General features: G+C 44.3%; 1 protein-coding gene across 4 annotated transcripts in view; it reads left to right on the forward strand.

Moving 5' to 3' along the window:
* The first annotated feature begins 10320 nt into the window (after positions 1–10320).
* Positions 10321–13620, forward strand: part of RALGPS1 (Ral GEF with PH domain and SH3 binding motif 1) — a 127028-nt gene continuing 123728 nt past the window's right edge. For 2 of the 4 annotated variants that reach the window (XM_063316323.1, XM_063316325.1), the window contains exon 1: positions 10326–10380. The gene's annotated coding sequence lies outside the window, so the exon portion shown is untranslated. Of the gene's footprint in view, positions 10381–13620 lie in introns of all 4 variants that reach the window. The other 2 variants (XM_063316322.1, XM_063316321.1) reach the window with 2 other exon arrangements.

The following is a 13620-nucleotide window of genomic DNA, read 5'->3' on the forward strand; positions in this document are numbered from 1 at the left end:
ACATATCCCCCATACAAACCTTGGTCACTTGGGTAAGCTGTATTGTAATTTGGTGATTTTGTGTTCAGATCATCCAGTGCCCATGACAAGTAGAGAAACAGCTCATGTGGCCCAGGCTAAATTCAGTTCAGAATCATCTCGAGCATGGGTTTGGCATTTTAATGAAGCCTCCTCCTGTGTCTTGAGAACATGAGCCATTTAACCCCACTGCCACTTACTCATGTTTCTGATGTCATCACAGCAGGTGGCAGCACTTAGCCAGCCTTGGCTGAACTCAGACGCTAAGTAGGATTGGACCTGGTCAGTACTTGGAAGGGAGCCCTTGGGAAATTGCAAGATTGTAGGGTAGGCTGGGAAGGAGACAAAACATAGGGGAAGGCATTGGTAAACCACTTCTGTTTGCTACCATCAATGCTAAATGTGCGTGTCCATGTAGCAGTCAAGCTTCACTTTAGGGAATCTTCACCTTCCTTTTTTGTACTAGCTAAGAAATCCTGCAGGTTTCTTCTTGATTTGCGAAAGGGAAGGGCCTTATTCTTGTGTCATTAAATGGAAGGCCTGACCCAGGGCCTTACAGCGAGGCTGGGAATTTCAAATGGCTGTCACCATGGCACAGGTATCTTTCAGCCGGAGTTTAACAAGCCCATTTGCGTGTACTTCACTAGCTCTTTATCTTTGCTTGTTCAAAGTTATGACCTATCCTAGGCCAAGTATAAAGCAATCTTTCCAACATCAAAGGCTCAGCCTTAGAAATAACATGGATTTACAACCAAGCTGATCAGAAGAGCACCTGGGGGGAGGGTGGGTTTAAACCATGGTTCACTTGATCAACATTGGCTTGTTCATGAACCAGTTCAAAAGAACAAGACCAAGTCCAGGACTTGAATGAATCATTGAAAGGTATTTTACTCCGTCCGAAAGAGGACGCAGCCATATGTACGAGCTGATGTATTTCCTGATGTGAGGATGGTTGGGTCAATGTGGTTCTTTTGAAACTATCCCAGTGGAAAGAATCAGCTTCTAAGTGGCGCACGTTCTCCCCGTCTTCTGGGACGCGCATGCTTTTTAAGGTGCAGGGAAGACGCTTTATAGCGAGAATGGGCAAGATCTTACCCTGTGATAGAAGCTTTCCAGGGAGGCTATTAATAAAGCAGTTCGCCCATGTTCCCCCAGGAGGTGGTGGTCTTCTTTCTTACACTGGCAGTGCAAAGAGAGGGGCCCTCTTCAAACCCTGAAAGATCGCCAAGTTGGGTGGTGGTTTCCACTTAGCGAGTGAGGTTTTGTCTGGCACCATCAGAGGAGGGGGTGATGGATGACTTCAAAGCAGGACATACCTCTGTGTGCCTGCTACCAAGCACTCTCGCCCTCCTCCTCCTCTCGAGACTGCTGCCTTGTTTTAGATTCATAGGGATTTTCTTTCTGGATGTGCTGAGTTGGCAGTCAGCAGGGTCACGCAACATCTGAGTTGGCGCAAAAGTTTTGGGTCTGGGGCAGGTGCAAAGGTTCATTCTTCCATCTTTTCACAGAGCAAACTCTTTGCCCAGGCAAATGCTGTTTTCTTTTTCCTTTGCTAAGATGGCGACAAAGCCCTGTCCGGAGTTCCAATTTATTAGTACAGGTAGTCCTCGCTTAACGACCACAATTGGGACAGGAATTCTGGTTGCTAAGGAAAGCAGTCATTAAGCGAATCTGACCCAATTTTACAACCTTTTTTGTGGTGGTCGTTAAGCAAATTACGGGGCGCTAAGCAAACCATGTGGTTGTTAAGTGAATCCTGCCATTCTCCATTGATTTTGCTTGCCAGAAGCTGGCCGGGAAAGTCGAAAATGGCAATCGCGTGACCAACGGATGCTGTGATGGTCATCAACGTGAACCGGTTGCCAAGCGCCGAAATCGTGATCATGTGACCACAGGGACACTGCGACGGTCATAAGTGTGAGAACCAGTCATAAGTAGTTTTTTTCAACACCATTGTAAGTCCAAACTGTCACTAAATGAACGGTTGTTAGGTGAGGACTGCCTGTATTTCCCCTCCTGCCCCAATGCATTCAGTGTGCTGCAAAGGGGGGCTGCTGATGTACCTTGAAAATGTCCTACCTGTCCCAATTAGAGATGGTGATACCAAATCATGTTCTGCTTTGCTCATTTTTATGTTGCGATTTTGTTAATTTCTCTGTGCTCCCATAAGAGCCTCTTATAAGAGGGGAAATACTGGAGTTGGGTCTGCTGGGTACAAATCCAGTTTCAGCCACTGTGTTAGCTTTTCCCAGCCTGATGTGTTCAGACTACCACTTTATCTCCACAGCATTCAAGACTGGGAAAGGTGCACTAACTCATATTAGGTTTAGAATGTCTTTTCAAAGGAAAGTTGCTCCAGATATTGTGAGCATTTTGTCAATCTGCCAATTGAGAACTTCCTTCCTCCCTCCCTCCCTCCCTCCCTCCCTTCCTTCCTCCCTTCCTTCCTTCCTTCCTTCCTCCCTTCCCTTCCCTTCCCTTCCCTTCCCTCCCTCCCTCCCTCCCTCCCTCCCTTCCTTCCTTCCTTCCTCCCTTCCCTTCCCTCCCCTCCCCTCCCCTCCCCTCCCCTTCCCTCCCTTCCTCCCTTCCCTTCCTCCCTCCCTCCCTCCCTCCCTCCCCTCCCCTCCCCTCCCCTTCCCTTCCCTTCCCACTGAGTGCAGGATGTTTGGTTAGGTTGCATCATTTCAAAACTCATGCCCACCTTGTGAACTATAAGTTGCACAAGTAGATGTTTTGTAGTACCAGCAGAAGATGGTGAAATAGCTTGTTAAAACAGAATGTGAACTTCACCCAGGAGTACAGACAGTTAGATTTCAGCCTAGAAGCAAACATACCTACAGTGTGCTTACAGAAAGTCGACTTGTTTTAAAAATGTTGTGAGCTCTTCCTAACACTGATCTTCTTCCACCGGGAAACAAGGTGATGAAATGTATTTCTGTTCTGCTGCTGTGAAACAAAAACAAATTTAAAGCCCTGCTTTGGAATATATTTTGAGCTAAATACAGTGGCAGTGAAAGAATGCAACTCCAAATGGGATCACATTTCCCCCCTTCCCATCAATGTCTCTTTTCCCATTCGATCCAAATTAATGGCAGAATTAAGAATGGCAATGCAAGATGCTTTCTGGGTTGTGATTTAGCAACAAGAAAACCTAGGCCCTGAATAATTATATGTGTAATTTGCTTAGATACGCAGATTGTAGGAAGGGTCACAGAGTGACCAAGGCCAAGAGGTACTTGTTCTGTGGAGCAAGGACCCAGAAATTTATTTCCCAAATGCTACCCCTTTAGCTGTACGTTTATTCTTTTGGCAAAAAAAAAAAGCCAGAACGATGGTCCACCTTTATGTTTTAATTGCACGGAGTATCTGTGATATTTGAGCATGACAACCAAGCAAAATACTATCTCCACTCCTGAAGGGAAGGATTGGTTGATGGTAAATTGTTTGTTTGTTTGTTTGTTTGTTTGTTTGTTTGTTGCAACTTTTCTGGTGTACCACCAGAGGGAGTAGAGAAATCTACAAAATATATTTGTTTTTTCTTCAGTCTAATTGCACAGAATTTTACATGGCAACAGCTTCATTTGGTTGTATGGGTTGCAAAAGGTTTTGGGGCAAACACTGCAAAAAATAGCGTGTGTTTTCTGAGCTGCTGCAAAACACGCATTGTTCAGGCCTGACACTTGTTTATCTGCAATTTATTTGCACGTACTAAGATGTCCTGTGCAATTATGCTTAGTTTTCCCTCGCTGCCTCTTTACAGTAACAAAGGAATACGCAGTATGTATTCCTTATTTTTCTCTTTTTCTAGCAACAGCTACTTTTTTCACCCAAGGGTGTCACAGAGGTGAGTCATGTGGTTAAAATGCTCATGTTTCTTTCTCAAAATAGCTAAGCACTCATTTTGATTGAAAACGGATGGCCGCTGAGTGCCTATCCACTTTGGATATGGTTGACGGAAGACATTAAGTGTCCCTTCTGGCTATCTCCAGAGATGACAGGTATCCACAGATGTCCAAGATATGTAAGCTGAAAATGGTAATGTAAGATTTAGGAATTATTGGAAGAGATAGGAATTATTATTTAGGAATTATTGGAAGAGATAGGAATTATTATTTAGGAATTATTGGAAGAGATAGGAATTCCAATGACGCTGACACAGAAGACGCCTCTCTTCCAATAATTGCTCATGTGAACTATGCGATTGTTTTGGGGCTACCACACAGTTCTGTATTTCATGTACCCTGGCCTGAATCTTGAGCACAACTTAAGGACCCTCTTAAGGGTAGACAAGAATGCAGCTACACATATGAAAGTGTCCTCAAAATCAGTCCTCAGGGTAGTTTATCTATTAAGGGTGCCTCATCTTGTTCCTCGGTCAAAACCTGGACTGGGATCCATCTGGGTGGTTAGTTTCCTCCTAAACAGAGAGAGAAGCGCTGAAAAGCCAAACATTTGCACCGAAAGTGAACATTCAATGGTAGGCGTCAACTGTTCAACTTAAGACAGCCTGATTTCAATATCTTTCATGAGGGTCAGCCTACTGCCACTTCATGAGTTCCAAGTAGAATTTGTCATAGAAGCTACTGAACGTGGCATTCGGTGCATGTTTTTGAGGGAACAAGGCAGCCATGGACATGGGATCCATTACTTGCCCCTTTACTTTACTTTGCTGCTTGTCTCAATGTTATCCCAGGAACATAAGCAATACTACATTCACTAAAAAGGTGCTTTGATGTGTAGACTTGTTCTCTCTGAGCCCTTCTAGAACAAGGCTGCAAGACCTCTCAAAATCAATAGCATTATCTTGTACTTATACAGAGGCACCTTGGACCTTGGACCTTGGACCTCTCTGCGGCGGTATGAGGATTCCTGCCTTGGGCTGGAAGTCTAGAAGACCTCCAAGGTCCCTTGCAACCCTCTGATTCTCGCCAGGTTTGGCAAAAGTTTTGTTGTTTTCAAGCCTTTTCCTGTTTTCAACAAACATTCCTCAATTCAGGTACCATTTTTAGGTGTTAAAGCAGTTCTTGAAATAAGTGTGACTGATCTCATAACACTGTTCTCATAGTGCAAGAGGAAGCTTGTAAGCTTGTTGCTAAAATGGGATGGTTACTAAGAGAGCTTTTTAACAAGTTCAGAGCCAGGTTCTGCTCTATAGATCTATGAAGTCTCTAATTGACCCACAACTCTTGCAGCCATGATTGGGACTGAGACAACCAGGGAGGTGAACACAGCACCTCAGTGCTAATCATTAAAACAACCCCTCTTTTTTTCAGGGTTCTGGGTGGGCCTAAAAAGTACACGTGGCTGCTTTAAAGAGTTGACTCATTAAAGTCAACATGGTTTTCTTTCTCCTGGCCTGAAAAAAGACATTCCACATGATCTTCTTGAACTTCTGCATCTCTCATGTTGGTAAAGGTTGAAGATAAGATTTGCAGTCTACTAATATTATGGAGCCAGTTTGGTGTAGTGGTTAAGGTACCAGGCTAGAAACCAGGAGACTGAGTCTGTCTTGCCTTAAGCACAAAACCAGCTAGGTGACCCTTGGCCAGTCACTTTCCCTCAGCCCTAGGAAGGAGGCAGTGGCAAACCACTTCTGAAAACCTTGCCAAGAAAACTGCAGGGACTCGGCCAGGCAGTCTTTGAGAACTGAACACAATTGAATGGAGAGTGTGTGTGTGGGTATGTGTGTGTGTCTGTGTGTCTGTGTGTGTATATATATATTTGTGTTTGTGTGTATATATATTTGTGTGTATGTATATACATATATATATATATTTGTGTGTGTATATGTGTGTATATGTATATTTGTGTTTGTGTGTGTGTGTGTGTGTGTGTGTATGGGTGACCACTTTTTCCTCCTCTTTTTAGCTACCACCCATGGCCTTTTTATTAGATATCAGCAATTAGATTCCCTTTCGAAAGTTTATTGCTTTTTATCTATGTGTTCCTGTATGTGACTCAGTTAATCGGTGTCTGAATTGCTACCACCCTGGGTCTAACACATCCTAGAGGTGAAGCAAGCACAGACATGATCAGCTGAATCATCAGTCTTTTGTCTTATATTCGTCCTATATTAGGAACATCGAGTGCGTTGGGTTACTCTTGCCCTGTGATCCCAAGCACACCCTGTCCCTGGAGCTTAGGAAGGGTGTGTTACGACTATAAAGTTATAAAAAGTTGTAATTTCTTGTCCTGCAGGCCTGTGCTTTCAAACAGTCTAGTAGTTTAGCAGAGTTGGAGAGAATAACAGCAACCAAGCTTCCCTGAGCAACAGCTTGTATGAACCAATATAACCCCCCCGTTTTTTTTTTACACATTCTTTCCTCAGGTGAAACAATAAGAGGCTTCAGCAGTAAGCAGCATAAATGTCAATCAATCAATCAATAATATTTATTCGGTCAATGACCAGCAAAATGTAAAAGGACAAACACCAAGTAAAACAAAGAAATACAATAATATGCTACCAACTAATAAAACAGATAATAATATAGCATTCACTCCTCAACTACTACATTAACACATTTGTTGCCTAGGTAGTGTGAGTCTAAAACATTAATAAGTATAAAACTATATATATATATATATATATATATATATCCTCTAGCAACTTATTAAGATATTTCAATTTAAAAAATAATGTTTAAAACAAGGGTAATTACTTCTTCAGCTGGTTGTGTTTTATTTTCGTTGCGGCAGCACAAAATTTGGCTACTGCACGCATCATGTGTGGTTCTAGATCCTGAAGGAGATGGTTTGCATAAAAATTATCTGGATTCCCAGGGAATTTCTCTATTAGGGGCACAATGTAGATTGACCTAATGTCCCTATAAAGGCCTCTGTGTGGATTTGAATGACATGGGGGAAAACATAAACCTAAGAGGGCACTTTACAAGGAGCCCCAAGACAATACCACTTTCTACCAATCGAAGAGAGTATTTGTAGTTCAGGGTTGAACCATGGACTCCATGGTGCTCTCCAAGCCTTGTTGTCTTCTTGCAGATGTTTCATTAGAGCCGTCTCATACGATATGTACATACATATAGGCTTAAATATTAGTCATATTTAGTTCAGTGAACGCCAGGTTCAGGTAAGTACATTTCCAAAATTCCCAGGATGAATCCAAGTTATAATAGGAATTGACAGATAATATAGTTTCCATTTCAATTACAGCTACGTAATTTTAGATTGGATTTAAAGGACTTAAGGAAATGGTCTCTTTAGGTGATAATGTGTATTACTCAATAATGAGCCTGCTTAGTGGGTCTTCTGCTGAATTATTTTTTGCCCCAAACTCCCATCGCAATCTATTTTGAAGTTTACCTTCTGGCTCTAGAGAAACTCAAGAGGAATCTCTGAGTAACTGTGGGATGTAGCAGTTTCCAAAGGGAGTCCCACCCTATCCCAAGCACTTTCGAAGGTATCGTTACCAAAGACATGATGCAGTTGGAAGGCATTTTCACATGTGACGTCATAGCATGCAGGTTTTAATTCAGGAACTGTTTTTAATACGGTGTAGAAAGCAAAGGCACCATTTTAAATCAAATGTATGTTCTGGTCAATTGCAATGCTTGGAATGTCCATGTAAAACGTGGTTAAAAGCCAACTGTAAAAGGATTATATAAATTATGCAAATTATGCAAACACCTCTTCAGCAGCCTGTCTAGATGAAATTATTCAAGGGGAAGCTGATGTTAATGCCTCTTATTTATATTAGCCTTCCTCTGAGAAGAGGGATCTTGAAATTCAAACTAAGATCTACGTTATATAAAGCAACTGATGATGGAACTAGAAACTGGCATTATGAAATTGAGTGTACTTGAAACGGGCATTATGAAATTGAGTGAAAAAAATACGAACAGAGAGTTCCAGGCTTCCTGACTTTATTATCCAGCCTTCCCCCACACCCCCACCCTTCCATGAATAGAAAGGGAATTACCAGAAATTGCTTCCTGGGATTTGTACTTTAAACCATTCTGTTTTGCTGCAGGTAATCACATTTCCTGTTTGTTTTATGATAAAAAAAGTCCAACACCGTCCTTCATTATACCTGCCCTAAGCAGGAAGTAAACATGAACTCCCAATGAATTCTAGACAAGATGTTTTCCTCAGTATTTTATTTTCTGCTGGTTTAACTTAAAGTTTACTGTTGCCTGAACTGTGAGGAACAGACTGTTATATTTGGTTCTCTTTGTTTGACCATTCCAGAGTTTAATGGTGGCCCCTTTCTGTACTGGAGTATTTCATTTTCTTTAAAAGAGCAGCCTTATGATCGTGAAGGTTATTCTTTCTATTTATACCAACAGAACCCAACCAACCAAGGCTTGTCATGTGCCGAAAGTATATTCAATACAGTACCAAGTAGTTGAGCAGGATGTCAACACGTAACTAATCTTGGCTGTTTTCCCAGGAGATGCCTGCAATCTTATTTGCTTGACTTAGCCAACGCATGTCTTTTTTTTTTTTTTTGTCTGTATTCAGGATTTTGACATTTATATATTTCTTCTAATTTCTGGGCTATTGACTAATGTTAAAAGAAGTGTGCACCTGTGCTTAGCTTGCTCTTGGGGAGATAATAATTTTGTGATGAAGGCATCACCAGGATCCTGTAATAGGTAGTGCATTAGAAAGGTGGGTGTCTTCTTTTATTCACCCATCTTTTGTGTTGTTTTGAGTTTCTTTTGCTGCATTTTAATTCCTCTTTTTCAAAACTGTCTCTTGAAAAACTCATTACTGACATTGCCATGAATGTAAACCCAAGTATTTACTCATTATTTATTAAATGAATGTATATGCCCACTCATCTATCAAAAGGAAGTGTGGGTAGCGAATAAGAAAAAAGATTACCACTACAGTAGTTGTGAGGTATGGCTTTCCCTTCTTATTTCATCAATGACTTGGGGTAATCTTCTCCAGTTTGGGAAATATACAAGTCTCATTTTTAAATCAAATGGTTTCTCCTAGTACATTGCAAGTTTTTTATACGCTGATGGGTACTTCCATTTCTCTGCATGCACTTCAAATGTTAGCAGTGCTATTTCTGAAGTCCTCCCTACCAACATTGGTGCCATGTTGGCTGCACTGGGATGAACTCAGTCTTGGGTGAATTCCACCCCTGAGGCTTGCAAACCATGACTGCATGAACCTGGGCACCAGCGGTGGCTTGTTCAATAGCCCAGAGACAAAGAGAAAATACGTTCTTTATTATGGTCAGTTATCTGATTGATTACATGCCATCGAGTCATTGTCAACTCCTAGTGACCACATAGTTAGATTTTCTCCAGGAGGATCTATCCTCAGCCTGGTCCTTCAGGTCCTCCAACCACCATCGCTCTAACTGAACCCACCCACCTTGCTGCTGCTTCCCTTTCCTCCCACTTTTCCCAGCATTAGGGACTCCTGTAGGAATTGCATGGCTTGCCCAGAGAGCAGTTGATGGATTGTGTGCCAACAAGTCAGCGTTGACTCTTCGTGACCACGCAGATTTTCTCCAGGATGGTCTGTCCTTACTTTGCTCTTTCAGGTCTTCTGACCATGCATTCTTCGCCCCTGTAACTGAGTCCATCCCCCTCGCCTCTGCTCAGCAGCCTCTTCTCCTCTTCCTTTCCACCTTTCCCACTGGGTCCTTGCATGGGTTGATTGACTGCTCAGGTGCCACCGACTCTTAAGGGCTGAGCTCTCCAAGAGGATCGGTCCTGTCCCGGACCTGGTCCTTCCCCCAGCGGGGGTCCACCCACCTTGCGGCTGGGGCAGAAAACTCGCAGGGCGCTGGCATCCACGCAGCAGCTCCGTCGAACCGCCGCGCCTCTCGCCCGTCCGCCCAAGCTGACCCAGCCAGGCTCAGCGGCCGCGCAATCTGTGCATTGCGGTGCGGGGAGAGGGTCGGGGCATGCCCCGCACCGCGGGCCTGGAAGGGGGCGCGCGGAGGCGGCTGGACCGCCCCCCCGCCTTGCCAGGCTGACTCTCGCCCCCTCCCTCCCTCCCTCCGCGCCAACGGCCGCTGTTCCATTCCAGACCGCCCCCCCCACCGCAGTTTCCCAAAGCGGCAGCGGCGGCTCTTGCGCATTCGCGCCTCATTTGCCTCCGCCCGCCCCCCGCGCGCCGCCATTGGACGGCGGCGGCCAGGCCCGCGCGGGGAGTGGCGGGCGCGGCTGTCGCTCGGCGCCCGCCGCCGCCGTCGCCGTCGTCGCTCCGGCTCGGCTCGCCTGAAAGCTCTGCCGCCGCCGCCGCCGCCGCCGCGGTCCCCCCCCCATCAGCAGCGGGCAGCCCCCCGGACTCGTGGGCGGCGGCGGGGGGGGCTCCGTCCCTCGCGGAGGCGGCGGGGCGGGGGGCTTCCGTGGCCCGGCCGCCCCTCCCCCTCCCCCCGTCCAGCAGGTGAGCGACTCCCCTCCCCCGCCCCTGAGCTTGACTGGCAGGTGGGGGAGGGTCCGGTCCCCGCGCGCGCTCCCTCCCCGCCCCTCCCCTCCCGGCACCCGGGGAAGGGGGAGGCACCCCCCCGCCGCAGCCCCCCCCGCCCGGCTCCTTGCCGCTGCTGCCCCCTTCCTTGCTTGCGGACGTGTCGATGCGGGTCTGTCCGCCGCCGCCGCCGCCGCCCGCGGCATCCCCCCGCCCCGCTGCTCCCGCGCCCCCAGAGGTGGGTCTGGCTCCCCTCGAGCATCCGCGGGGGCGGGGGGCAAGGGGTCGTCCCCCTGCCGGGCTGGGGGCGCCCCTTGTCAATTTCACGCGGGCCCTCGGAGGGACCCTGCTGGGTTGGGGGTGGGCGTGGGAATGGCAGGCTGGCAGCTCGGTGGGCTTCTGTAGAAAGTGGCATGGTGTATGGATTTGGTCTGGTTGGGTTGGGTTGGGTTGGGTTGGGTTGGATTGGATTGGATTGGATTTGGTTGGGTTGGGTTGGGTTGGGTTGGGTTGAGTTGGGTTTGATCTGATCTGATCTGATCTGATCTGATCTGATATGATATGATATGATCTGATCTGATCAGATCTCCTCTCCTCCAAGCGACTCTGGGTGGCTCCCAACAGGTATGATGGCTATTGTTATTATTCTGCCTTCTTTTGTTGTTATTCCACCTCTGCTGTCTGTCTTGCATCTGTCTATGCAGCAACGGAATAGAGACCAGCCAGGTGCCAGCACCCATTTCCTTTATTGCTAAGGACCCTTTCGGGCTGGTCAATTTCATGAGTTGTTGATTGATGGATTGATGCCATGTGCAGCAGCCACCCCTTTCACCCAAGTGGCTCTGGGGCAGCTTTGCAAGGATTGTCTATTTGTGGTAACTGGCCAGGCTTGGTGGGCTTCTGATGAATGTGGTAGTCATTGATTTGATTTGATTTTTGATTGGCCACCCATCTCATCCCAGGGACTCTGGGCGGCTCACAACAGGTATTTTTATATTGTTATTATTGTGAGTGATAATATTATTTTATTATGTGTGGGCAATCTACAGTTAGATTCACAGTCTAAGACTGGTATAAACTTAATAATTCAAGTCCTAAACAAGGACTGAATAATAATAATAATAATAATAATAATAATAATAATAATAATAAAATAATATTGTTTTGCCTCTATTATCTGTGTTGTATCGGACTATGCAGCAACATAATAGACACCAGCCAGGTATGCAGCACCTATTTCCTTTATTGCTAATTAGCATTTTGGGCTTGTCAATTTCATGTGTGGCCTTTCTATGCAGGGTTTTTTCCTTTGTCTGTTTGTTTTTTTGACGTGTGTCAATTATGTAGCCACCCATTTCACCCAAGTGACTCTGGGGCAGCTTACAAGGATTATCTATTTGTGTGTGTATCTGTAACATTTTTGCAACACACACTTTATCGATTTCTGTTTCAAGTTTGCGTGGGTATGGCATGTTGGCAATTCGCCTGGCTAGGTGGGCTTCTGTAGAAAGTGGTGTTGTTTATTTATTTGTATATTTGTTTCTAATTAGTGTTTCTGGCTGGTCAATATCAGGCACTGCCTTTATGTGCAGTATTGTACACTTGTGTGTGTAACGTTTCTCATACACAATTTATAGATTTGTGTTGAAAATGGTTTGCCTTTCTATATTCTGTGTGCCACATATATACAAGCAAAATTGGTAGCATACGCATCCAATATTTCTAATTAGTGTTTCTGGCTGGTCAATGCCACGTGTTATACTCAGTGTTATATGTACGGTATTTTGATGTATGTAATGTTTATAATACATGCTGTATCGTTTTGAAGGTGTGTTAAAAATAATAGACATACTGGGTTTATAACATTTCATAAATTTTACGGTTTCTCATTTATGCATCTGTTGATTATGCATGTGTGTGTCGTATTTACAACTCACACTTCATATTTCTGTTTAAAAATTCTTCGTCATGTATTTAGTATATCCATGTATACTGTATGCATATGCTTGCACATATATGCATTCTTACATATATATATTCATATGAGAATTTAAGGCAAATGCATGAGAATTAAAGGAGGGATATGAAGTGATGTAAAGATGTGGTAACAGCAAAGATGGCTTGCAGTAATAGATAGGAAGAAGTATAGTGAATTATTTAGTATAAGTGGGTTTTAGCTATATTTCCTTTTCTTTTTCTGACCTCGTTCCTTAGTTCCTTTGGTTACTAGATTTTACTCCTTTTCTATGTTTTGTGTAACATGGCTTCCTGCAAAACAGAGTAGCACGATGGATATATATATATATATAGAGAGAGAGAGAGGTTTGTATAAATTGTTTAGGCATTATACAGTAATTAAGTTGTATATTTGTGTCTATGTACATGTAGAAAAAAAGTTTTTTTGCTTGTTTTTTTACATCCAGTTGCTTACACATGCAACATTATGTTAGCAACGGGTAACAACAGCAGCCAGTAACTAACAAAAAAATCTAGGCAGGTGTACCCAGTCTTCATAGTGCGTTAGAGTATTTTCTCATGATGTGTAATGGAGTGAAGCAGTGCTTGTGTGCTTAAATATGTTATGGGTAAACAGATTATATCATAATATGTCAAAAGAGAGGAGGATGCGCTACTGGGGATGCCCCACTACTTTGCCATTCCAATCAGCGCATTTCCATCCTTTCAGCGCTACAGCTAAATTGCTTGTATCCTTCGGAGCCCTGTGACTCCACTTTCAGTGTAATTCTGAATATGACAGATCAGAAGATGTCCCCAGTTTTCAGAATCCATAGGGTTGGTAGTGTACATATTCTCTCAATGTGCATAGACCTTCTTTCTGGACACCTCATCTCCTAGTACCTGAATCTCATAATCTCACAGTATAGGTCATCTCATAACAAAGTCTTTTTCCCAACCTCCATGCTTGGGTGACAGTCTGTGGCCTACATTTCTGAATATTTCCATCTGTGTCATACACCACCGAAATAGCTAAGGAGCGTATTTCATATTTGGCTCAAGTCTAGAGAGAGTTCCCCACGACTGTAAAAATTTTATCTTTTCACCTATGACAGATGGAGCCCTATCGTTTGTTTCAGGTGATTAATAATTTGTATATCCCATGTCATGCAGTGCATTCCCAAACAGTGTGGGTTAAAGATTAATAGAAAACTGAAGTTACGTGAAATACAATAAAGTTTAGTTATGTAAAAA

The sequence above is a fragment of the Candoia aspera genome, chromosome 16 (assembly GCF_035149785.1).
Source record: "Candoia aspera isolate rCanAsp1 chromosome 16, rCanAsp1.hap2, whole genome shotgun sequence".
In the NCBI taxonomy this organism is placed as follows: domain Eukaryota; kingdom Metazoa; phylum Chordata; class Lepidosauria; order Squamata; family Boidae; genus Candoia; species Candoia aspera.